The following is a 27,047-nucleotide window of genomic DNA, read 5'->3' as shown; positions in this document are numbered from 1 at the left end:
CAGAGAACTGGTTTGGAACCCCTGCACTGCATGGTTCCTCAGCATCTTTGAGAACCCCCAACTATTGTGCTGGGAGTAATCTGCAGGATTTCTGAGCCTGCCCTCCCATCTCATCAGAGGGACCTGTCTCTGAATCCCTATGTTATGAACTTCTTTCAAGACAAAGACAGGACTGCAGGAAGAACTTTTCAAAAGCCTGAGGGATCCAACTAAAATGACACTGAAATTGGGTAGTCGATGGGAGGAGGGTAGCAATTCTGCACCTCCAAGCAGACTCTGATTGTGTGCATGTGCACACACACACACACACACACACACACACACACACACACACACACACACACACAGCAGTCCCAAAGTCCAGAGCCCCCAGAAAGGTAAGTAGATATATAGCCTTTCCCTGAATCCATCTCCTGCCACTGGGGAGAAAGCAAGAGCAAAATCCGTTTCTCTTTTATTCATTTTTATTCACTCTTAGACTTGCAAACCCTCCTTGGAGAATGGCCCACAGCACAGAAAATAGGCCCATTACCATAGCTGCTTGCTAACCACAAGAGCACTCTCCCTCGAGTCCATGAACCAGAGCAGCAGTTGGAAGCGTCTGCTTTCAGAGTACGGGTGCCCCCACACTCCCCTGTGAGTGGGAGGTGTGATGAGGATTTATAACCTTCCCCACACAAGTAAACTCCCTGGGCTGGGGGGCGGGTGCCGTTTTCTCCTGTTACAGATGCCTGAAGTCTACCCAGGGTCCTGATTTATGGCACCCCAGTGAGATCTCATCTGGAATAAAGTTTACTTGTGTGCAGAGAAGGAGAAGTAAGTGACCCATGCCTTCCTGCCACCCTTCCCTAATACTGGCATAATCATTTTGCAAGAAAAGGATCAATTTTTTCACAAAGACCCCTTTCTGCAACAGGCAGAGTGATCATGGGCTCAGAGCCTGGCACAGCACGTCTGTCTTTCCCTGGCCATTATTCAAGCACTCCCAGTAATATGGAAGGTTGAATAAGGCAAAATCTTAATGCACATGCTTTTATCTCGAGAGTTGGTATTTTTAGTTGGGAAGCCAGGCTAGATGAAATTAAATTGAAAAAAAATGGGAGAAGGGAGAATAAATGGAGGCTTAGATCACTGGCTGAGTTACACAAATGGTCTTCCCTTCTGAGCCTCCATAGTCTTTGTGTTGGGGAGGTGGAGTGTCCCTCTGGAGCAGATATTGAAGTAGAAAGGAAGAAGGTCTATCTCCAGTGGGCAACTGCACTGTTGGCCTCACAGGTGAGTCTTGGAACCCATGTCTCTAAGAATCAGCCTGTTTGGGCAGGTTCCTGGAAGTTCAGGGAGATCCCACAAGCCAGCCTGCATGTACACAGAGGCCAGTAGAAACCCAGAAGCCTGCCCACCAGTGAACCTACCCACTCAGGCAGGAAGTAAAGTTGTTGGTTCTGGCCCCATTCGCTGGCCACTGCATATCTGCATCTGTTTCTCAAGGTCTCCCCTGTCCTCATGACTTAGACCTGGTTCTCTGGATTAAAAGGAGGCCTGAGTCCATGCTGGTCCTAAAAAGTAGTAAATGGTGATGATAGATCTGCCCTCACCCCAATCACCATTCTGCAGCAACACTTGTCAGGAGGAGCTGGATCTGTAGGTTTGGGTCCCAAATGAGTCCCAAATGGCAAAGTGTGAGGCAATACCCATATCCAGAAGATGCACAGGGGCAGGCTGCAGCCTCTTTGCTCTGCAGTGGTTATCGGTTTGGGCCATGGAGCAGACCACAAGGCAGTAGATGGATTCACATCTATTCTTCATAGCTTCTCAGCTATGCTAGCTCAGCACCCCAACCCCAACAGGGCGAGGGGAAAGAAATTCAGATCAGCACCCAGGTCAATTTTGTCTAGTCAGAGAGGAATCGTAAGTCTGCATTCTCAGAACCTGGCTATGAGCCATTCCCCCACCAAGACCTTCAGTGAAGCTGGTCAGAAATACTATGTGGGTGGGGTAGAAGGTCCTTCCATCTTAGAAGCAGGTGGACAAGGGTTAAAATTTCATTGACCACTTACCAGCTGTGTGACCCAAGGCCACTAACTTTCCCTTTTGGTGCCTCTGTGGCCTCTTCTCTTCATGTTGAACATATCATCTGGACAAAATCTCGTGAAATGAGATGAGAGAAGTTCAGCTCAGCTCACAGATCATGGAGGCCATGGCCCTACTTTTTCAGTATAGCACTAGGATCTCAGAACTGTGTGTGTGTAGTTCTTTGTTCCCTTCCTTCTGAGAGGAATGAGAAGGCGGCTCTGGTCACAGCCACAGCTAAACAAGCTGAGTGTTTCTGTGTTGATAGGATCGCACCCTCACCATCAGAAAGTATTGTTGCTGCTCTGACTGTCTAACCAATGAGTTTTGGGTCACTCAGTGAGGGCATGACTGCAGTGATGCCAGTAGGCTCATCCATATATCTGTATTTCAGATGCCCCTGAGTGTGGCCTAGAATGAACACAATTCACGTTCCCCTTCAGAGTTTATTTTATATGAGCACCGTTGTACTCACATATGCATATGCTTGCAATGTGTGTATATGTGTGGTACATATGGTAACATACGTACTTTGTGTGAAGGTGTCTGTTGCATGCACACCTATATGTGTGTATGTTCTTCCAGGTCAGTGCTTCTCCATTATTTTCTGTCATGCCCCCCTAGGAAGAAGAAAACATTTTTGTGCCCCCCCCAACGTGGCTGTAAATAGTATCTTTATTTAAAAAAACCTTTAACTTGCAAAACAAAAATATATAAAATAACGTGAGCTGATTTTTTTAGTCAGAAGTGATGTCTGAATGAATGGCTACAATAAGCATGTTTTGCAATGCGTAGCTTTTCGAAGCGGGGTTTGAAGTAAGACACAGCGACTCTCAGCTTCAGAGACATACAGAGACATAAACACAGGGCTTAGCTTGTTAGGACAGTGTTTGCCGAGGTCAAATGCACCCCCCCTTTACGGAGCCTCGTGCTCCCCCCCAGGGGGTTGCACCCCACTATTTGAGAAACACTGTTCCAGGTCAAGAGGGAGAGTGAAGATTTAGGCAGGCTTTTGAAGAAACAATACACAGGATCTGTTCTGTCACAGCTGCTGCCCTTGTGTCTTACCTTAGGGAATAGCTGAACTTTTTGCATTCTCCCTCTTCCTGGCTTTGAAAGGAGCAGGGACAGCATCAAGGCTGACCTGCTCTCAGATGGCCTCACTGAGGCCAGGAGATCCTTTCTTTTCTGTTGGGACAGCAGATGGCCCTAAAAATATGCTCTCCCTCTACAAGGATGTGCTTCACCTTAGTGAACAAGCCCTGGAGAGGAAGTCATGCACTGAGATCTCTGTATCCTGTGGCTTGCCCAAGGGAACACCAAGGTGCTTTGAGGACCCCAGCAGAGACTAAAACATTCAGCTGTGCACAACAGGCAAGCATGTGCCTGAGACTGTGGTGTTTTGAAAAGAACCCAGCTGGCACTCACACCTCCATGTCAATGATCTTGTCTGACCCTTTATTAGGTGATCGGGAGAGTTATTGTCTTTATTCTGCAGGATACAAAGGCCCAGAGGGAAACTGGGGGGATTTGGATGAAGGGAACAAGGTTTCCCAGGAAGGAAATGAAATCTCTACCATGGAACCCCGTGTTCCTTCTGGGCCCTCCTTTCCTCATGAGCCAACAAGCTGAACCATGGGGTGTCAAGACCTTTCTTTCTTGTCAGACTGCAGGCATGTAAGCATTGTTGGGAAAGAAAAAAAACCCTGTCACAGTGCTGTGCAAAGTTTGGGGGTCTATTAGGTGACCCACAACATTCTTCTTTTTAGTCCTCCTGGGGTCCTTCCTAAGTCTGAGACAGAACCTTCTGGATGAGTCTCCTTCCTGGGGAAGTCTTTAGTAGGGGTTGGGGGGTACTCTAGAAGCCAGGGGTGCTCACTCTGCATGTGCATTCTTCTGAGTACTTTGCATCAGGGCAGTGGAAGAGACATGGTGGGAAGTGCCGTGTGTGTGTGTGTGTGTGTGTGTGTGTGTGTGTATGTGCGCGCGCGTGCAAGAGACAGAGGCAGAGGGAGAAAGAGGCCGGGGGCCATCTAGATGAGCCAGGCAGATGTGGTGCTCTACTCATGGCCAATTCAGGGCATCAGCTTCAAGCACTGCCCTCAGGTCCATGTCCTTTGGTGGTCAGGCCCCCAACGATGCTCTAGAACACAGAGGGACCAACCTCACAGCACAGGTCAGGCCATCAGTTACTTCCATCTGGATTCTGTTTTTATCTGGTCCCTTTCTGACACTCTGAGTAGATGAATTCAACCTCTGAGCATGTGGAGCCCAGGGCCCAAGTCTTGTACTACCCAAAGTAGTGTTCCAGCCTCAGGGGGGAAGGTGGACTTGGGAAAGCTGCCAGGGGAACATGAGGGGCTGAACTTGGCCAAGAGGAAATGGTGGGCAGGGCCAGACTGTGCTTCTGAGATGACCATGATGTGCACTGTGGACAATCAGTGGCAAAGACTGGCTGTGAAAATGGGCTGGGATCTTCATCCATTGAGCCAATAGTTTCTGATATGTGACATACACAGGTGGACCCTGCCAAGACACAGAGCCTTATGGTGGCTAGACATGGCCCCTTCCTAGACAGAGGACATGAAGCTGTCAGGTCTTGCAAACAGTTTTGGACAGTTTCTTCCTTAGTAGTCAGGCACAGAGACCTTCCTTAGCCCCTGTGGAACCTGGTCTGTCAGATCATTATAAGTGGAGAATTACAGTGAAACTGTGCAGAACCTGATCCCATGACAAGTTTTCCAACGACCTGATTCAAATTCAGCCCCTTCCCTATTCATATCACTTCTTTTTGGAAGCCTCTGTCTGGCTACCTTGTCCAATGGGAAGGGCAGTGTCTCCCTTCCTAGGACAGTTAGTGTGTATAAGTACGAAAAGTTCTTGAATCTCTTTGTGTATGTGGCAGATATGTGCTCCCATGAGCAGTTATTACTTATCATATCATTTCTATCATGGTCTTTCTTGGAGGAAGTAAAGTTCTTGAAGAGAAGAACCATGTTTAAGGCAATATTTAGGTTCCTTAGTATGTCTAAGGTGATGCATATTCCAGAAAGGCAGCATCTGCTCATGTATCATGCTAGATTACTATCAAGGTCCTTCTTGCAATGATGGTGAGGTACAGACCCATGGATGATAAATAATACTCACCATAGGATACATATCCCCACTCTTCTGAGTCTGCTTTTTCCCTTCCACCTCTCCCCCACACAGGCAATGCAGATTTTCCAGCTCTTACCTCTTCCTCTGACTAGAGTCTGACTTAGACTCTAAGTCTAACCACTGACTGGAGTGTTCAAGACCTTTTAACATCTCTGCAGTTCAGCCATGGAGGATTGGTGATCCCTGAAGAGCTGGTTCTCCAACAGGTCATTTTTATTCTTTGAAAGATTTAAGTGCAGAGCAGATGTTCTTAACCTGGGTAGGAAAAGCCTGAGGGTGGGTATAACCAATGCACTTTTTCTTCCTAGGGAGAAAAATCTGACTCTTCTTTTTTTGTTAGGGCCATATTTAGAGATGCTCAGGGATTACTCCTGGCTCTGCACTCAGAAATCACTCCTGGCAAGCTTTGGGGACCACATGGGATGCTGGGGATCAAACCCAGGTCAGCTGTTTGCAAAGTAAACACCGTACCTGCTATGCTATTGCTCCAGCTCCTTTTTAAATCTCGTTTGCCATTGGTCTGTGAATCAACAAAAGATTGAAGCCCTGGTTCCCTAGAGCAATCCAAGAGAACACACTGTGAAGAAGGCAATACTATGCTCTGTATCCTTTATCCTGTTGTCCAGGTCTGTTACCACTAACCACTTTCAGCTGTAAGTATGTGTGATGCTGGGAGAAGAGAAGAGGATGGAGTTCTCTCTTTTCTTTACTCTCTCTCTTTCTCTTTTGGTTTTGGATACATACCTGGAGGTGTTCAGGCCTTACCCTTGGCTATGCACTCAGAGATTACTCCTGAAAGTGCTTGGTGGGGGGGCTTATGGGTGCCTGGTATTGAATCTGGATCAACCATGTGCATGGCAAATACCCTACCCTCTGTAATATCACTGTAGATCTGGGAATCTTACATTTTTTAATCCCTGGTGTTAGTTTAAATTTAAAGAACTATGCATTGGTGACTACCATTTCAGGAGGTGTAAAACTAAAATGAGAAGGTCTATGGTAGACTATAGAGTAGAGAGATGGTACTTTAGAGGAGACCAAGAGAGTGCTATGGGCAGAAAATTTCATAAGGTCCCTGAAATGTGAGAAGCTACCTTTCTCACTCACACACTCTCCTTCATTCCCCCACGCCTGGATTCATGACTCAGCATCGGCATCTGCTGTATGCAACACAGAGAAAGAACAAATGATGACTCATGCTGAGGACAAGAGGGTCTGCCCAGTACATGCAGGCAGTTCTCTGTGGGGGCTGCTCTGTATTTTATTTGTAATACCATCCAATACTCACTATATTTGGCACTCTTCAAAATAAAAAAATGCTTTAACTTCTTTGAGGAAAGTTTGGCCTTCAAGAAAGTGGACATGGGGTGGGGGAGAGACTAGCAAAGTGGAAGAAACTGGGGGTGTCAACTGTGTTCACGTCAAGTTGTCAATGATGATTTCTTAGTTAACCTTTCACAGATATTAGCAAGGCTACCACTGGGATCCTAGGGAGCTTGGCATCTGGCTTTCATTGATTTTTCAGACTTCTTTCTTTACGGGTTATCACTAGCTCATCTGCTCCCGAGGGCATGAAGAGGATTAATTCACTTTTGTGGATAAAGCTCCAATGGCAGTGCCTGTTGTGCAGGCAACACTCTGGAAGTGTAAGTTATTATTGTTAAGAGCATGCCCAGTCAACATTGGAGAGATGGTGCTCAATGAATGCTTGTTGAATGAATGACAGAGGTTGCAGAGAACACACACACACACACATACACACACACACACACACACACACACACACACACCCTCCAGAATATCCAAACAAAAGCTGAATGTCAAGGCCTGCAAAGACCTTTGCTTTCTGCAAAACACCCCGCTGCCACAGTCAAGTTAACCTCTGTATCTGTAAGGATAACACAAAAGGCATCAATGAGAAGCTTTTGTGAACATGCCCAGGAGGATTTGCCATATGGCATGGTGACTTCATCCATGATTTCTCAAGTGAAAATGGATTAGACATTGCCTAAGTCTTGCACCAGCTGCAGTGACCCAAGAGCACACCAGGCTCTCTAGCCAGGCCTCTACACATGGCTGCAGAATGACTGGATCCACATCCCCTCTGGCCCATGGAGTTCTAACAATCCACCATACAAACACACTTAGAGACAAAATTGGGCTCCAAATGACCCAGTTTGTAACAGTTCAAGAATTTCCAGTTGTGTCTGCTAGCGATCATGGAGTCTAGAAGTGAGGCACGGTAGAATATCTGCAAGTGAGTTATGAAGGCACTCTGGGCTCTGCTAAGGGAAGGGAGTGGGCCAGAATCCACAGAAATAAACCAAACTCGAACCAGGTCCAAATTGTACACTATAGAATTTTCTAACTTAGATTGGGTGAATAACCTCTTTTGTGTCTGGCTGCCATTAAACTGGATACAGTCATAACTCCTTTCAGCTGGCTGCCTGCCACCCTCAATGTGGTCTTTGTCTTGTCAACACAGAACCTTTTGGCCTCCAATTCTATTGTTCTGATTAAAATGCCAGAATTGCCCTCCAGATCGCTATTGATTTTATATCCTTTCAGAGGCAGAGAAAAATGGAAGCTGAGCTGACCAGTTAGCCCAGGTGTGAGGACCAGACATATTTCAATGCTGGGAGGTGGAAAAGGAGGACATTTTAGGGCAGGGCAGCTAGAAAGCTCTGTCCTGACTAGTTCCAATATCTTCATGCTCCAGCAGGCAACTAGGCTGCACAGAGGAATATATGCTGGCATCTGTTGGTGTGACCTCAATCTCTGAAGAAACCCTTTCCAGCTAGACATTTCTAAAATGATAAGCCCAGATCTCTCTGTTCAACCAGGAGAGATGCAGAAATGGGATCACTTGATTCTCTTTCTTTTCCCCTGGCTGGCATAATAATATGTAGGGAGGCGAGGAGATGCAAGACTTGGCATCACACCTGACCTGGCTGGCTCTGGTCATTCCTAGATCTGCAGCAAAAAGTTAGCTCATGTCTGGGTTTCCTGAACAGAAATATTAAATCTATCTTGAAGAAGCATTAGGGCATGAAATGACTATATGAAATGTGTAATATAGGAAAAATAGGGTCTTTCTTATTATTTAATGTTTTTAATCAAAATCAATACATTGAGCTTCCAGTGGACTAAATCCATTCTGGTTTTTCTCAAAGACCCTCCTTTTCAACTTTAAATTGGATCTTCAAACAATGAGTTTGAACTACTCCAAACAAACTACTGATTTTGTGTACTTTTTTGTGTCACTTTCTTTGGCAACAGGCATCTCTTTGCTATCTGATATATATGTGTGTGTGTGTGTGCATATATATATGTGTATATATGTATTCCTGATCCTCGTTCAGGTTGACCATTTAATATTAGTGTCTAGTCATGAGCTATATGCCAGGCACATCAGTAAAGACTGGGACTGGGGAGCTAGTACACAGAATAAAACATGTGGCTAGCATGAGGCTGATCTGGGATCAATCCCTAGCACGCCATATAGTCTTCTATCCTCACATCTGAATGATTCCTGAGCTTAGAGCTAGGTATAAGCCCTGTTTATTACCCCAAACCAGAACAAATAAAACACAAAGATTTATACTCTGATGAATCCTATATTCTAGTGAAGGGAGAGATAATAATGATGTGATAAAAGCAAGTGTATCATTTGCTAAAGGGCGGTTAATGCTAAGAGAAAATGCAAGGTGCGTTGTCCAGAGGATTATAGGTGTGTGTTGCAGCAGTGATGACCTCAGAGTCAAAGTGAAAGTTTAGATAAGATACTATGAAGTTGGAGCCAGAGCGATGGCGCAACAGTAGGGCATTTGCCTTGCACACGGCTGACTCAGGACGAATCACAGTTTGATCTCCCAGTATCCCATATGGTCCCCCAAACCAGGGACAATTTCTGAGCACATAGACAGGAGTAACCTCTGAGCATCACTGGGTGTGCCCCCCCCAAAAAAGATACTATGAAGTTAAGGCTTCGTAGTACTATGCAAAGAACCTTAGAGGTAGAGGGACCTGCTGTACTAAGATCAAAGTCAAGCTGGAGAGTTCAAGGGCAGGAAAGAGACTGTTGGAACTGGAGCCAAAGTGGGGAAGAAGGCTGAGAATTTAATGAGGATTGGATTGGGAGCTATCCATCAGCAGATTTTGCATCAGGACCGGATGATGCAAAATGAGGGATGCACAGTGCTCTCTGAGCAGATGGAAGCTATGACCTGGCAACTTTTGCCAAGAAGCTAAGTATTCCTTTTCTATATGATTAATAAACTGTAGGGAGGTAAAGAAGAAGCAGAAAAACACTTTAAGAAACCAGAGCTAAAATGTGAAGACCTAGTGCAAGATGATACTAAGGGATATGGCAGGGCTGCAGTTACCTCCAGATCAACTGATTTGTTGAATGTGTGTGTGTGTGTGTGTGTGTGTGTGTGTGTGTGTGTGTTGGGGGGTTGACAATAAAATTAATGGCGTCTTTAAGACTTTAGGCTGAGTAAGTGGAAGGAAAAAGGTTCTCATGGGCTCATTTGGGAAAAATCGGGGGTGGAGACAGTTGTGAGTAGGGGGAGATTAGGAATTTGGGATATGTTTCATTTGAGATGCCATTTGATCTAAGTCAAGATGTTGTGTGGGTGTTTGGCTATATAAGACTGGAGTCCAGAAAAGAGGTCTGGGCTGGAAATATAAATGTGGGAGTCATCAGCATATAGTTGATATTTAAAACCATGCAAGAGATTTCCACAACTCTTTCTCCCACAATGCTTTAGCTAAATGAAAAAGTCAAACTTTTCCAAGAGGCAGAGGAGACCATGGTGGTCATGATCGAGCAGACCTCTTGGATTGGCTGTTTCCATCATTTGCTATAGTATCCCAGGCTCCTGGAAATATCTCACTCCTACCTGTGAATTCTGGGAGTCCTTAGGTGAGGCCTTGTCTGACTTCATTAAGACTCCAACCTTTCCAGGCAAATTGTTGTTTTGTTGCCCAGTCCAGAGGTGTGTCCAAGATGCCTCCACAAGTTTGAGTATTGCTGCTTCCCTTCTACAAATGAGAGGCCCAGGCATCTTTGCCTCCATTGACTGCTTCACTGATCCCTGAGGCAACCTCATTCCACAGCCCATCTTCAACCTTTGTAAGACTCATTTTACAAGAGATATGTATTGATGCTTTATTGACATAGGGTCTGGCTCCCACCCTGGGATGTGTGATGGCACACAGTAGTTCATATAGCTATATCTACGACACAGGACCACAAAACGATTATGGGCTTCTTAGTGGAGCATCTTAATGGTTGCCCTTGTTGGTATTGAATGAGAAAAAAAAATCTTTTAAAAAGAGTAAACAAAACAAAAAAAAAGCAATACCATGAAGGAGTCATTTACCAAAGTGCATGCTGCTTTAAGTCAAAGCCAAGACACATCTACAGTAGCTTTCATTGGTGACTTCGATGTAGCTCTCCAGGGAACCTTTCTGTCATCTTTCAGGAAACAGTAGATTTTGGAAAGGTATGCTGGTATGCTGTCAGGGCTGTGGAAGGGGAGGAGGGAAATAAGCAAAGTGTATTTGTTAACTTTGAAGTCTGTTGGTTGTCCAGAGTTAAATAAATAAGACCCTCAGGCAAGATAGAAAAGAGATGGGGAAGCAATGAGTGGGGAGAGAAACTCAGATATGCTGAGGTGCTGTGGTGTTCTCTGCTCTTCCACAGTCCCTATATCAGAGTGTCTGAGCCATAGCCCTGAATCCAGCCAAGGAGAGTGTTTCAGGTCAATGATCCCAGATCTTTCAAAGCTGGCATCAATCACAACAGCCAGAAAATTCAGGGGAGCATGACTTTTCTGGAGGAGACCTTGCACCAGCATCTGACAGAACTAGAGAATTATCCATTGGATGGGGTACAGGCTCAGAACCAGAGCTAGTGAGGCATTTAAACAGAAACTGCAGGGAAGGAAATTCCTAGAGACGTCTCCTGGTTTGCACTGGGAAGGGGGGGCTACACCCACCCCACTGCAGCCAAGTAATTTTCTGGTCTCGTTCCTGGGGCACCATCATGTGAAAGAAATAGTCGCTGTATCTAAATCAGTGGTTTTGAGTGAGAGCATTTATATAGCCTGTTATCCAGGCTCCTCTTTAGGTCCCACTCCAACATCACATGACTTCAAATATAAAATATATAAAAATTGTCATGATGGGTCTCAGAGCTCCAGGTTAAATGCTATCTCTGTCTGAGTGTCTCCTGCTGAGGTCTCCATTAGTACATGGCTTCTACTCAAGACAAGAACTAGACCAGGTGAGACATAAACAGTCTCCACCTGGAGTTCAGAGGTGTGAGAAGATGAGCCATAGATACTTAATGTCCTTAGGCCACTGAGATGAAGCTCTTGCTGGAAGTGTGGCCTGTACACTATGATCCTGGGTTTCTACATATGCTGGGGCTGGCCTCATCTATTGTGAGGCCAGTAGAATTCTATACTGTAGTGGGGACCTTAGGCAGGTGTTACTGTGGGACACTGAGGGAAGAAGTCTTGTGTTCACACGGCAATGGTCATTCATGGAGGGTGATGGCACAGGGGAGAGGCTGGTGTGGAGTCTCCATGGGAAACTGGTGCAGATATGGGGCCAAGGAGGAAGACCTAGAAGAAACTACCCAGGATTCCAGAGGAAAGGATGGTGGAGAGAGCCAGGCAGTCATATCATCTATCCTTTCTTTTTCTAATTTGAAACTTTATTTAACACCTTGATTTACAAAGTTCTTTATAATACAGTTATTTTACGTAGTCAATATTCTAACACCAGTCCCATCACCAGTGTGACCTTCTCTCCACCAATGTCCCCAATTTCCCACCCCTGCCTGCCCTAAGTCTACCCCCCCTAGCAAACACAAAATAATTTGCTTCATATTGCTTGCTACAACATGTATCTCATAATGTTGTTACCGAGGTTATTGTCTGAAGACTTGCTGAGCTGTTAGGTTCTAGGTGAGCCTTCTCGGCCATTGTTTTTATGATTGAGCTTAGTGGACTTGTACACAACGTTTCCATCTAATTTTCTGTGTATCTACTGGACTTTTACTGTGTACTATGTAGGTGTCACATGGCTACATCGTGTTCTCCCATGGCTATATCACTGAGATGACTAAGCATTGGCATCTCAGGCCAACCAGGTTTGGTGGTATGGCAGCTTCTCTCTGAAATTGGTCATAGGGCTAGGCCATTACAATTTTAAGTGGATGGGTGGGTGGAACTCTGGGTTCTCCAGCAAGGTAAGGTCTGGGCTTGCCTCATTCTAAGAAGGATCCAGTAATCTGGAAACTGGGCCTATCAAATTCAGCTCAGTGGTGGCTTCTCTCCCACAGCTACCCTTTCAAGTGGTAATAGGCCAGCCTTCTGGGACACCCCCAGGAGCTTTACTTTGTGGACCTCCAGAAATACACTCACTAGGAGAGAGTTCCTACAGCAGCCTAGATGAATACATTAAGCTGGAACAATCCAAGTTAATTCTGTTCAATACAGAAGCTCATGGGGTTTTGAAAGACAGGCCCATAACTATAAGCACTTGCCTGACAAAGCCATGAATGAGACCAGACCCTAGGAACTCCATTTGTACTGAGACCAGTAGGACAAGTTTCACTGTTGGTGATCCCTAAAAAGAAGCACCCCCAAAATATGGCTCAGTGATTTAGAATTGGCCAGATCAAGTATTAAGTCTTGAGACTGATTCTGGTATCACACTTGCATCAAGGCCATCCTTGGTCTGGGGTTCTCTAGAGAGAAACATAGAGGAGATAGAAACAAAGAGATAAATAAAAAGACAGCAGTCTATATGCACCAGTCAACTGGTGAAGACGGAAAAACTGTGGCACACAAGAAAGCATACATGTTGGGATTGAGAGTGAGGAAAAATATTCATGTGGTCTTGCATTTGTGGATATGTGAGCTGCTAGAATGGTCAACACAGTTAGCTTATCCTCCATGGTTCCTGGAGAATATCCAAGTATAGTAGGAGGTGCTGAGTGTGACAGAGAGGGTGGTGCAGGGGGGAGAGAACTATTGCCCTGAATACAGCCTGTCTAGAGCTCCTAGAGACAATAACTAGTATAAATAAAGATGAAGAGACAAGCAGAAAGTCCAAGACCATCCATAAAGAAAGGCTTCCCCAAAAGGAGTTCTCAACCTTCTACTGGCCTTTCTTGACAAACAACAGGACTCCAAAGGTCGACCATCTAGGGTGCTGGAACAGGGACTAGACTAAATACTCACCTAGGAGCAGGGACGCCAGCTGGACTTTAGAGGAAGACACCAGGGCCACCAGTGTCCACTCCATTCAACTGCTGAGGTGTCATTGGCAGGCAACCTGCTCCCCCATCAATCTCCCCACTCAATCCTCAATCCCAACAGTAGGGTATTGCTCCGGGTGTGTGAGATGAAGCGATGTCTCCTAATTTATTCTGAGCTTCCTGTGAAAAGGAAAGATTGTCTTTTCTTCTGCAGTCCCCAAAATAAAAAGAAAGTAAAAGGTTGTGACAGAGATGTAAATGAGAATAAAATGCCAATTAACTCAGAGGTATTGGACAGACATTTGCTTTGCAGAAGAATCCCAGGTCACACTTGGTGAACCGGTTTCAATTTCTCCCCCAAAGCACCAAACAGCCACACAGGGGAAGGCAATCTCAGAACAATCCAGAACTCTGTGCCAGACCCACTACTTATCACTTTAATTGACACTTACTCCATATGATGCTCATACATTCACTGAATGGGTTCAATTTAATTTGAAACGGGGAATTTTTTCTTTCCCCTATTGAAATATTTAATGCAGCGGGCTTTAAAGCTAAATAGCTTCCATCCGAGCATTCCATCCTTCTTCTATTTTGCTTTAAAGAATACAAAAGACCCTTCCAACCATGATTTATTTTGAAGATTTTTTTTTAACGGACTCTGTAATTACAAAGCCTATTGATCTATACATTTCCTTTGGGAAGTTAATGGGATAGGTGGTTGAAAGTTATTTGGGTTTTGGTTGTTTTTTCTTTTTTAAGAGAAAAAAACCACCTTTCCTGAGTCTGGAGCAGTAGTATAGTGGGTAGGGTGTTTGCCTTGTAAGCAGCTGACCCAGAATGAATCCCCGGCACCAGATATGGTCCCTCAGGACTGATTTCAGAATACAGAGCCATGAGTAAGCCCTGAGTACCATTCAGTGTGGCCCCCCCAAAACCAAACAATAAATCAAAAACAAAACCCATTTCTCCTTGGCTATTTGTTTTGCTTCCTCAAGATTCAATGAACAAACTCAGATCCAGTGGAAAGAAAAGGAACCGGGGTGCCATCAGAAGCTCTTCATAATTCATAATGGATGAATTATTCCTACCTCCAGCCATTTGAGGGACCTGCCTTCCTGCAAAGGCCCTCACTCCTTGTATGATGCTCACTGAAGGAAAGGAGCACAAGAGAGGATGATCCAGATTCTAGCTGATCACAGGAAAGCAGGTGGGTGCCCCCCCCTCCTTCTACACCCTGTGTTTATTAGTGCTGACAGAAGGAGAGCAAGAGCACCATTCACCCCGAGGTGTTACATACTGATACACTGACAGGCAATTATCTTTGGAGATAGTGTTAAAACACAATAATTAATTGGAAGAGCAAGCGCCAGCGCCAGTGAGAGAGTGGAGGCCCCAGGCCGAGACAGAATGGTATTTCGAGAAGGAAAAAAAAAAAAAAAAAGATCTGGGAGGCTGGTTAATTCAACAGCAGTGGGTCATTTGATTTCACCAGCTCCCCTCCCAAAGCCTTCCCAGGGCTTTGTTATTTTTTTCTAAAGCATTAGTCCTGAATGTGCTCAGATGTCATTAACACGCAGGCCAAGCTCCCACAGACACTTTCCAAAATGGTGCCTGGTGAGGGAGAAAAACTCAGGCGCTAGCAAAGACATCTATCTCCCAGAGCCTTGCTTTGTAGCCACACACACACCCGAGGGGCGTCTTTGTTTCAAACCTAGGCTGACACATGTCTGCTCCTATCAGACATTCCCACTTCAGCTGACTGAGTTGGTGGGAATCAGGAATTCACCAGCCAAAGTAGGGCCGCCCTCCCCCAGCAGGGGAGCGGCCAGCATTGTGGCAGTCTTTGACTAGGAAGCATTGAGAAGTGTGGGCCTCTCTGAGGCTAGTTTGACTGGAGTGACATCCATTGACCTGTATTGCATATGCTGCAAAAGTACATGTGTCAGGCATCACACGTTTGATTGAGGACAAGGAGGAGGAGGAGGGCGGAGGCAGCATGTTACAGTTTAGCCAGAATGAATGTATTCTCCAGCAGTTCACAGTGGTGGGGGTAAGAGCAACGGGCTTTCTCTAGAAAGGAGGAAGGGAGATTTATTTGGGGAAGAGAGGATGACTTATAGAATCTCAAAACAAGAAGGTCTTTGACCTTGGGGAAAGGTCAGGGCATGCACCCGTTTCATCAGTGGTGTCTATTAAGAACTCTACATCCTTTTTGTAGGTTGAATTGGGCCCTCTGCCTATCTAGTCCACATAGGCTGGAGTCCCAAGTTCTGCATCCAGATCACATATGTGCAGCAGGCACCATCATGAGAAAAATCCCTGGGGGTCAGAGTGATAGCACAGCGGTAGGGCATTTGCCTGTAACGCAGCTGACCCAGAACAGACCTCTGTTAGATTCCCAGCATTCCATATGGTCCCCGAGTCAGGAGCAATTTCTGAGCACATAGCTAGGAGTGACCCCTGAGTGTTACTAGGTATGGTTCAAAAACTGAAAAAAGAAAAGGAAGGGAAGGAAGGAAGGAAGGAAGGAAGGAAGGAAGGAAGGAAGGAAGGAAGGAAGGAAGGAAGGAAGGGAAGGAAGGGAAGGAAGGAAGGAAGGAAGGAAGGAAGGAAGGAAGGAAGGAAGGAAGGAAGGAAGGAAGGAAGGAAGGAAGGAAGGAAGGAAGGAAGGAAGGAAGGAGGCAGGGAGGGAGGAAGGAAGGAAGGAAGGAAGGAAGGAAGGAGGGAAGGAAGGAGGGAAGGAAGGAGGGAAGGAAGGAAGGAAGGAAGGAGGGAAGGAAGGAAGGAAGGGAAATCCCTAAATCCAGAAATAGGGGTTTTGATTGATCAGGCAGAAATTAAGTGTCCAAAGCAATTCTATCTCCACCATTCCTCTCAGAAGCTGGGGAATCTGATTATTCAAGGACGAGATGGTAGAACCCCATGGAATTTGTTGTGTAGAAGTACTTAAAAAAAATAGAATAGGGGATGGAGAGATAGGATGGATAGAGGTAGGGCATTTGCCTTGAATGCAGAAAGATGGTGGTTCGAATCCCAGCATCCCATATGGTCCCCTGAACCTGCCAAGTGCGATTTCTGAGTTTAGAACCAGGAGTAACCTCTGAGCGCTGCCGAATGTGACCCCCCCCCCCAAAAAAAAGGAGAAGAAGAATAAAATACCATAAATACCATAGAGGCTCTATTGCTCGTAGAGGCAACAGACTTTGAATAAAATGGTTGTATATGCTGGGGATAGTTAGACAAGTCAACGCAAGCCAAGCAGACATCACACCAATCAGTTGTACAAAGAGTCACTTATTTCTTTACCTAAAGAATACATTAAGGAAGATGGAGTTATAAGTGAAATGAGTTGGTTAGAGATGCTTATTGAGCAGAAGGTAAAGGTTGGGGTTATTTGCAGTTGATACTAGGCTAGTAACCCCTTGTTCATTCTTCAAGAGTTGCTTTGGCTCCTTTTCAGTATCCTACTTGGCTTCAAAGGGTTAGGAAAGCTGGGCTTTGTTGCCTCTCTTTCACCGCTCATGAAGGAATTATTTAATTAGCCAAGCACAGAAGCCATCATCTCTGAACAATATGTATGAGAAACCAACTTAGATTAGCTTGGAAAAATTCATGATGACATATCCTGGCACACTGTAACTGGGAAGTGCTTTGGTGGGTCAGGACAGGTTCACAGAAAATCTAGAGTCTTCGTAAGTATACTCTCTCATTTTTGGGGGGCCCTTACCTATGATTCTCAGGGATAATTTCTTGGACTTGGGGTACTGTATAGGGTGCCAGGGATCAAACCCAGGCCAGCCATACAAGGCAAATGCCTTACCCACTATACTATAACTCTGGCTCCATAAACATGCTCTCTTACCTAATCTTTCTACCCTCTCATTCCCTCTATGCACTAGATTAATTGACTCTGGCAGAGATTTCTCTTGTTTCCTTTGGTAAAGAAAGACTTTGCTCATAATCCCTATTTTATGACTTCGACTCAAGTGAAAGAACTACAGCATACCTGTATTTGTTAGATTCTGATTAGCCTAATTTGGACCATTTGCCCATCTGTGAGCCAATTCCTGCAGCCAGGACTACCCTCAGCAGTTTTCCTATGCTGTGGTAAGGCCTGGGCCACATTGTATGCTCAAGGGGTAATTCCCTTGAAGGAAGGTAGTATAGAGACAAATGTTATCTGACCACCATAATTTTGCTGTTTATTATTGCTGGATATTAAAGTGGCCAACAAATAGAATGGTGCAGCTCCTTGAACCAAATTAGACTCATTTCCCTGAACTCTTACTCTCTTCTTCCAAGATACTTACTTCTCAGAAGCACAGAGGATTGTTGAATGGATCTCCAAATTAGGGTGAAGATTAGATTCATTAGCTTTTCCCTCAGATAGTGCCTGAAACTAACTCTACCTTTTACCATAAAATCTGGTTTATTATAAAGATAGCAGGGGTGGGGTGGGAAAGAAATGTTACATGAGGGAGGAATTTTTATTTTCTTGTTTTAGTTTCTCCTTAATTTTTTAACTTTTATTTTTATTTATTTTTTTTTTGGTTTTTGGGCCACACCCGTTTGACGCTCAGGGGTTACTCCTGGCTATGTGCTCAGAAATCGCCCCTGGCTTGGGGGGACCATATGGGACGCCGGGGGATCGAACCACGGTCCTTCCTTGGCTAGCGCTTGCAAGGCAGACACCTTACCTCCAGCGCCACCTACCCGGCCCCTAATTTTTTAACTTTTAGATTTCACATTTCATTATAATAAATGATACAAAGAAATCTTTATACCTTCACCCAGACTCCCCTATATGGCTCCAACTCAGTATATTTGCACTATCAGGAACCTGACACTGATATAGTCCAGAGACCATACCCAGATTTTAATTTGGCTTTGCACATATTTCTGTAATTACATTTCATAATTTTTTAAGTTTTAGGGGTTAAACTTATGTAAGGCAGGTACATAAGTTTTTTTACCCACAAACCCAATTGAGTTTTAATCTGTATATATTTTTCTCAGGAGCTAGTTCTTTGAGCTAAAGTCAGTGTTTACCATGACAATAAAAAGATTTATAAGTGTCTGCCTGGAAAGATCAAGTCCCTTTTGCTGCTCTGGGATGCTCTAAGATTACCCCCTAGAAGAGGGAGGAGAATAGATATACAATGATTAAATAGAAGTTGGCTGTGGCACTATTTACCATAGCAAGACTCTGGAAACAACCAAGATGCCCTTCAACAGACGAATGGCTAAAGAAACTGTGGTACATATACACAATGGAATATTATGCAGCTGTCAGGAGAGATGAAGTCATGAAATTTCCTATACATGGATGTACACGGAATCTATTATGCTGAGTGAAATAAGTCAGAGAGAGAGAGAGAAAAACGCAGAATGGTCTCACACATTTATGGGTTTTAAGAAAAATGAAAGACATTCTTGCAATAATAACTTTCAGACACAAAAGAGAAAAGAGCTGGAAGTTCCAGCTCACCTCAGGAAGCTCATCACAAAGAGTGATGAATTTAGTTGGATAAATAACTACATTTTGAACTGTCCTAATAATGAGAATGTATGAGGGAAATTGAGAACCTGTTTAGAGTACAGGCAGGGGTCGGGTGGGAAGGAGGGAGACTTGGGACATTGGTGATGGGAATGTTGCACTGGTGATGGGTGGTGTTAAAAAAAAATAGAGAATAAAGAAAAAAGAAAAAAAATTTAACATTTAATTAAGCAGAACAAATAGGAGTCCTAGTCTCAAATTCTAGCTTTAAAAAAAAAAAAAAAAAAAAAAGAAGTTGGCTGTGGGGTTCTGTACATGTCAGGAAGTTTTGAATTTTCTGTTGAGAATCTTGGGATGTACCCAGAAAAGACTGGAGAAGGAGTGACAGTCCTTTGTGTTTTGCAGCAATGTTCTTGGGTGATATCAGTGTTCAAAATAGCATTGGTGAAAGATGGAGAAATTGGAATGTTAGAGCAACGTTTGGCATGAGATCTATAATGGAGGAAAACTGTGAAAATCAAAGAAAGAAACTAATCAGTGGAATATTGGAGAATGAGAAGGTGTGTGTGTGTGTGTGTGTGTGTGTGTGTGTGTGTGTGTGTGTGTGTGTGTGTGTTTGCATACTGTCTATACTCATTTTAGACCCGACATAACCTGGGAGTGAAATTGTCTCTTTAAAGCTAAGATGACTTTGTCTCTGGATTGCCACCAATTTGGCAGAGGCAGGAATAAGTTAGAAAGAACTGACTGCCTAATTTCTCACTTTCATTTCTTTTTTTTTTTTTTTTTTTTTTTTTGGTTTTTGGGTCACACCCGGCAGTGCTCAGGGGTTACTCCTGGCTGTCTGCTCAGAAATAGCTCCTGGCAGGCACGGGGGACTATATGGGACACCGGGATTCGAACCAACCACCTTTGGTCCTGGATCGGCTGCTTGCAAGGCAAACGCCGCTGTGCTATCTCTCCGGGCCCTCACTTTTATTTCTAACATTGTCTAGAGGACTCCTCTCTTCAACTGCCAGGGTGATTTGCATTAAACTGGGTGCTGCTTGATGTGATTCTCAATCTCTTCCTACAACATAGATGTCAGAGGAGCTTCAGAGAAGTGTCATGTGTTAAGGACACTGGAGAGACCTGTGTGTGTATCTAAAACTTGATCTCTTCATGCAATGCATGTATTCATGTATGCATATACATGGTGGAGGTTGTGTGTGTGTGTGGGTGCATGGTTGGGCCCTGCTCTTCTTCCCTTCCTTATTCAATAAATATAGTTGTTTTGGACAAGAGTCCAAAATAATATTTTTGAATTCCTAGATGGGTCATATGATGATTGACTTGGAGAAACTATTCTAGACACAGTTGTGGAAGGAAGAATGGAAAGGAGAAAGAAGAGCCTGGATCTAGATACTCAAGCCATAGACATTAGGAGGCTAAATGCATTGCTTGAGATAGGATTTAATTAAGACTTAAAATAACAGCTGCTTTATCCTGCACGTGGCAGCCCATGAGCCACAGTTCTGCACCTGACATACTGCAGCCTCTTGAGATAAGCTTCAGTAAACCACGGGTGCCCAATGAACAGAATTAAGTGACAAGAAGAATCTATGCAAACCCTGAAGTAAAAGATAACCCAAATTGCCATTGGACGGAGCTAAAAACATGAAGCATATAGCAGAAGCAAGGAACATTAAGACTGAATTGGGAATGCTGAGATGGGGTCTTGGTGCTTTATTTATTTTCTGACCTCTGAGTATGACCTCTGCTGTAATGTCTCCCATGTCACTCCATCTTCATCTGATAAATGATGAACAAGACTTCTTCTAACTGCAAAGCAGTTCCTTAAAGCCATCTTGGCTGGGTTCTCTCTACCCACTCTAGTCATTTTTCTGCCACTCTGGATTGTAGGGATCAAGAAGAAGAAGTTCCGGTTAGCCTGCTTGTAGTCTCTGTTTGCCTGGAGCTTGAAGTTCCATGAGGATAGGCTCGGGTGAGCTACTGTCCACTGAGGAATAGCAGATCTCTCAGGAATGGGAAGTTATGTGAAATAGCAGATGCCATGATGATGAGTTCTACATAGTGCTCTATCTGGGGACTGTCTTGGAAGAGACTTATTACAGGGCGGAGTTAATGGGAACCAAGGCAGTAAGAGTAGCATATAGAAGGAAAGGAATCAGTTTCTTCTATACTGGCCCTGGATAGGGTGAGTAAGTAGTCATCAATTCTGGAAAACAAGTGCAGAAGGGGTGAAAGACAAGATTATGGCTTCTATGAGCAGAACTCAAACCCAGAGCCTAACTCCAATCTTTCCCTTTGTCTATTTATTTTTGTGTGTTGTTATTTGTTTGGGGATGGCACACCTAACTGCATTCAGGGCTTATTCTAGGTGAGGTTCAGGGAGTGCTAAGAATCAAACCTGGTTGGTCGCATGCAAGGCATTTTGTCTTTGACGTTTTGCACTTTTGTTTAGCTGAAAAGGCTAGGTTCTTAGGTGTGAGGTTGGCCTTACTAGATACCCTCATATTAGATGACATCCAGGAGCAATGTGGAGCCTCACAGGGCTGAATTCTCACCTCTGTCACATTTGGCTCTACCCCCAGTGCACCATCCCCAGTGGCCACTGGGTAGGGCAGAGAGATCTGGGCTCTGGGATGCTAGAGAGGACACAGTTGCCAAAGTTGTGACAGGTCTGTCAAAATAAAATTCTCACCCACCCTGCCAAGGGCTCAAGGGGGGCATTTAGGGGACCAGACAAGATGATGAGGGTAGAGCTGACCTTGAGAGGACATTTTAAACCCTGCATGCTAGCTCATTATTCTTCCTCCCCCCAAAGCCTCCATTTCTGATTGAGTTCCATTTCAGAGGAGGTTGTCCACAGAATTGAGAGAGAGAGAAAGAAAGAATGCCAGGGACATGGTACTCAATAATCAGGACTGGTCAGTCTGCATCTTATTTCATATCCTGAATTCCTTTAGAAGGGGCCTGACTTAGCAGGGAGGTGGCCATACCCTCCCCAGAATGAGGTGCCTGTCATCCCCTCCTCCCATGCCCATAACTTGTGACAAACACTGATGGACCTACTCTCACAGGCACCCATTCTCAGGGTCCCTGAGGTATATGAAAGTGTTTACTGCCCCCCCCCCCCCGCAGGCTGGCGGCAGTGCCCACAATCCCCAGAATCACAGCTGAGGTTTGCAGCTCCTCTCTTCAGCTCCTAATGAAAACCCTCCTGTAATCTGGGAGTGTGGAGCCTGCCCAGGCATGAATAATTCAGAGAAGTCTCTGTTCCCTTATCTCTCCTCTCTGGGGATGCCCCTACCATTGTCCGCCCTGATGGGTCATTATGCACTCTGAATTTAATCTTTTAGGCTATCCGGCCTCACAGGGGGAAAAATGTATGAATAACAATTTTCCTGTAATAACCTTCAACTAACCTTTCAACCAGAGTGAGTCATTCCAATCCCATTTTCACATCAAGAGGAGCCAAAGGCAGGCAATCACCTCTTATCTGTGGCAGAAGCTGCTCCCACCTCCACTCCACCCTTAATTTTTAAAGGGGTGTTGAGGAATGGTGGGAGCTGGAGGAGAAGGCGGGAGGATTGGGTGAGCCAAGCAGGCAGTTCGGTCTTCATGGCCAGTCTCTCTGCCAAGGGAAGGATCTTGTGCTTCTCCATACAAACTGAGACCCTATCTGCCCCATTCATTTCATGCATCTGGCTGTCACCCCTCAGTGCTTTTCTGACCCCCACCCCAAGAAGACCGTCCCTAATTCTTGCTCCTGTACAAGGGAAACTCTTCTTGACTTTGAGATTCTCTCAATGTCCTTCTTCCATGCCATCCAGCACTTCTCAGGTCTATTTTAACTCCTGGTGACAACGTTGGGGGTCACCACAGTGTTGACATCAGCTAGGAGAGGAGAAGGCTATAGGTCATAGATGGCTAAGAAACCTTAGTCTTGGATGGACACACACACACACACACACACACACACACACACAGTCCTGGAACTGGAGAGACATAGAACTTTGAGACTTGGTCACCTTTGCTCAGACCCTGCCTCAGGGTGGGATTTTTTGGGGGGGTGGATTGGGGAAAGTGAGACTCTCAGGGGTGTTTGGAAGTGGAACTGAATGCAGAAGTGGTCTCTCTGTCCAGGGCCCAGACCTGGGCTTGGCTCCTCTCCTGGGACCACATGGGTGTGATGGGCAGTTATGGTTTTATGACAACCTCCAACCTCTCCACCTGCCAGCTGGGTCATGACAGAACTGATTACCTGCCCTGGCCCTTCCCCTGGGCTCAGAGAACAACTGTTCTCTGGCAGTCTTGTGGCTGATAGCATGAGACTTAGCCTTTCACTGGGCACCCCAGACTAAAAGAGCATCCTCTCCCTCACACTGAAGAAAACCGGGCCTTCTGAGCTCCCAAGGACTCAGCACAGAGTGGGACAGAGAATGGGGATAAAGATGTACCTTGAGAAAGAGCCATAAGATAAAGAAAGGCAGCACTCACATGGATGAAAATACTACAGGGTCCTCTGTAGACACCAGAAGGAAAGGCCTTGGACCCCTGGAAGTCTTTGCAGGGGATACATTCCAGGAGGGGCTGTTCCCTTGGTGGAAGTGGTATGCACAGACCTATTCATCTTGGGCACACAAGCCATTGGCTACACAGTGGTGGATAGCTTGCCCATCTGCCTCCCCCCATCTCCAAAGATCTGTATGTCTATGTGGAGTGAGTCCTGGCTGATCTAGTCCTGTTGTTCCCACTCTATACCTGGTAAGTGCCCTGATCCCTTCTTGGTTCATCATACTCCTACAACCTGGAATATGAAGAAGCCAGAGCACTCATAAAATGTCAGCAGCAGGATGGAGCAATGTGTACCAGGTTTCTTCAAGAATTCGATAAACAAACAAACAAACAAACAAAAACCAAGGATTCAAAAGGCAGCAAGTACAAGCCAAGAGGCCAACCATGGGAGTCACGGCCCACTAGGGGCACCAAAGATGACTTTTTTCAGGTCAGAATCTAAATGCAAAGCCATTTTGTCCAATGTTTAGTGCTTGAGCCCCCTTTCCAGAATAGGCAATGGTATTCCTGAGCCACATAGACTTGACTTAGCTTTGTTCATGTCTCCAAGGTCATAGTATAGAGGTGGCACACAGTCCTTGGCCTTTTCACCTCCCCTTTCCTGTCTGTCCTCATTTTTACTCATTATAGTTCTTCCTGATTGTCCACCCTAAGATGTTAGAGGGATAGGACATTCATTCCCCTCCATGCTCACCAATGAATAAACCAAGTGATGCCACCATGGAGAGTTTGCCCCTGTTTCTGTTGCAATAATGCTCATCCAGCCTCAGGGAAAGTGCTCTGAACTTCAATTGAGTATTCTCTCAGCCGTTAACTTACGAGTGTATATCAAAGGGCCAAATGGTCTGAGAAGCCAACATGTGTGCTCCGTAAACATCAACAGCAGCAACCTTTTCTGCCGAGAAAATTGGGCGCTATGTATGTGTGGCAGCTTTCTTCTCTTTTTCTGGAGGTGGAGGTATTGACTGTCTTTGGCACATGATTCAAGGGTGGGGGGATCACTGAGCTACCAATGGCTAAATTTTCCTCACCCAAGCTCGAAAACTGGAGTTTATGTTTTACTTTCTTGTAGCTGAGTTATAGACACAGTCCATGAGAGCAGGCTGTTAAGAATATATATGTTTATAGCTCTGCCGTGGGATTTTTTTTTCCCTTCTACTTTGTAAGAGAACTAAGACATAAACATCATCCTCATCTCACTGCACATAAGGTACATATGTATGTATGCAACAGAAATAGAGCCCTGAGATTTTTACAGGCAGGCTTTTATACACACAGGCAGACACATGTAATGCAGATTGCCAATAGGTGTGGCTCAGAGAAGACATAGGCCCTAGCACTGGAGATATCTACCATTCTGTCTGTCCCTCAATCTGGCTGTTGATTCTTGTAGACTAAGTGTGAGGCTTGACTGCTGGTGTGAGGGCCCAAGTATGGCATTCTAGGAAGTGACCCCATTTTAGTATGGGCTTCTCTGGGGGGAAATAGCAAACATCGACATCACGGCTAGATGGGGAGGCTGGAGTTAACACTCTAGGCAAAAGTCAAATTTACCCCCACGCATCCACCCTGTTGTCCTAGGGAGGAAAAAGAAAATCCACTGTTCTTGGGTCCCTGTGGAATCCAGGGCAATGAATGGGTAATGTGCATCTTGTTTCTGGACTTTCCAAACCCTGCTGAGATGCAACTTCCTTCTGTTTCATAGCTGAATTTCAGAAAGGCCGAGGGACTGAGTCATGGTTACATGAATGGATGGTTATAGGTAGAAGGGAGTCATAAAGTCTGTGATGCTTTTGCAATGAAGGGGGAGAGATGAAGGGGATCACAGGGTGCATGCAGAGTGACTGAAAGTGCACCTGCCTAAAACATTGGCAGATATAAAGTACCCAGGGGTGGGAAATAGGGGAGTCAATTGTTAGGTTTGGACTAAACTTCCCAAATGTGTTGAGTGCGGATTTCTGGTACAGGAAAAGTTGTTCCAGGTCAGATGACAAAAAAGTTTGAAAAATGCAGATCAAAGAAACAGATTCCTGTAGGACTACTTTAATATGCATATGATGCAAAGGAACGAGAGCTTTTTTCATCAGCCCACCAATCTCTAACTCCTCACCAGTGCTCTTTTCAGACACCTTTTTCAAGATGCAGTGTTGGGGCAGAGCTGGGTTTAGAAAAAGCATTTTTTGTTGGGAAGGAATAAAATCTAATGGAAATTTTTTGAAATACCTCCACACACTAAATAGGCTAAGATATTCTGTTGAAATCTCTGGAAGGCTCTGAGGAAATGGAACACACAAAGATAAGTTTTGATGAGAAGCAAAGCAGACAGAAGTGAAACCACCTTCAACCCAACCTGAGAGAAGCTCAATAAAATCAGTTGCTGAAAACAACTGTGATGGTGGAGAGCTGTTACTGGGATCCCAGAGATTTGACTATGGGGTTGGACAACCTAGTATGTCTGGAGCCTGGAGTTGGTCTTATGCCAGAATACTTCCTGGGTAAGGTCCCCCTGTTTTTAGGCAAAGGTTTTTCCTTTCGATTTCTCTTATATTTTGCTGTGCTTATGCAAACAAACAACTGCCACACACACACACACACACACACACACACACACACACACACACGCATCTTTTTTTCAATGTATCTCCTATCTTTAATTAAAAAGGGGGGGAGCTTACTACATCTTCTGCTATTGTATTAATGGCTTTATTGGTGATATAGTAATTTTCACGAATATACTTACTTTTTCGTCTTTTTTCCATATTATTTTTCTTTATTGTATTTTTTTTGGATTTTCTATTTCTTTTCTATTTTTAATAACTTTGCTTTCTGTCGTCCTAAAAATGCATTATGATCAAAAGTATGTGACACACTTTCTTTAAATAAATACATTTTAAAAAATCAGTTGCTGAAAACAAAACAAATGAGATTTTGGATTTTGTAGAAGTTTGATGCTATACTGTAAATGTTGCTTAGGCTGAGGGTATTATAAACTGTGCTAACCTAATGCTCCAGGAGTCCACTTCTAGTGCTCAAGAAGCCCACTTTCAGTTTTGAAGCAGTCCATTTCCTGCTCAAGTATCAGAGGTGTCATGGGAAACACCTGTTGCCTAAGGGATATGGTAGGATATGGGAACTAAGTGGGTTAGGAGGTATTTAAGATCGTTTTTTAAAGAGAGAAATGTCTGTTTTCATAGGCGAATGAAACATTCACATATTAATTGGGAACACTGGAAGTGAGACCACATCTGTGTTCCATCGAGGAATTAAAAAAATACCAAAACACCCCCGAAAGCCTTGTCATTGGAAAGAGTGATTGATGCAAGGGGTCACTTGGATGGTGAGGGTGGAACTGGACTTGTCGCAGTAAACTTAATGTGGTGCATAGTCATGCTGACTTGTAGTCTTGCTTACCTGAAATATGGAAATCTTGCATGCAATGCTACTTCAGTTAAAAAATTC

The sequence above is a fragment of the Suncus etruscus genome, chromosome 1, assembly GCF_024139225.1.
Source record: "Suncus etruscus isolate mSunEtr1 chromosome 1, mSunEtr1.pri.cur, whole genome shotgun sequence".
Classification (NCBI taxonomy): domain Eukaryota; kingdom Metazoa; phylum Chordata; class Mammalia; order Eulipotyphla; family Soricidae; genus Suncus; species Suncus etruscus.
This window is presented reverse-complemented; position numbering follows the sequence as displayed.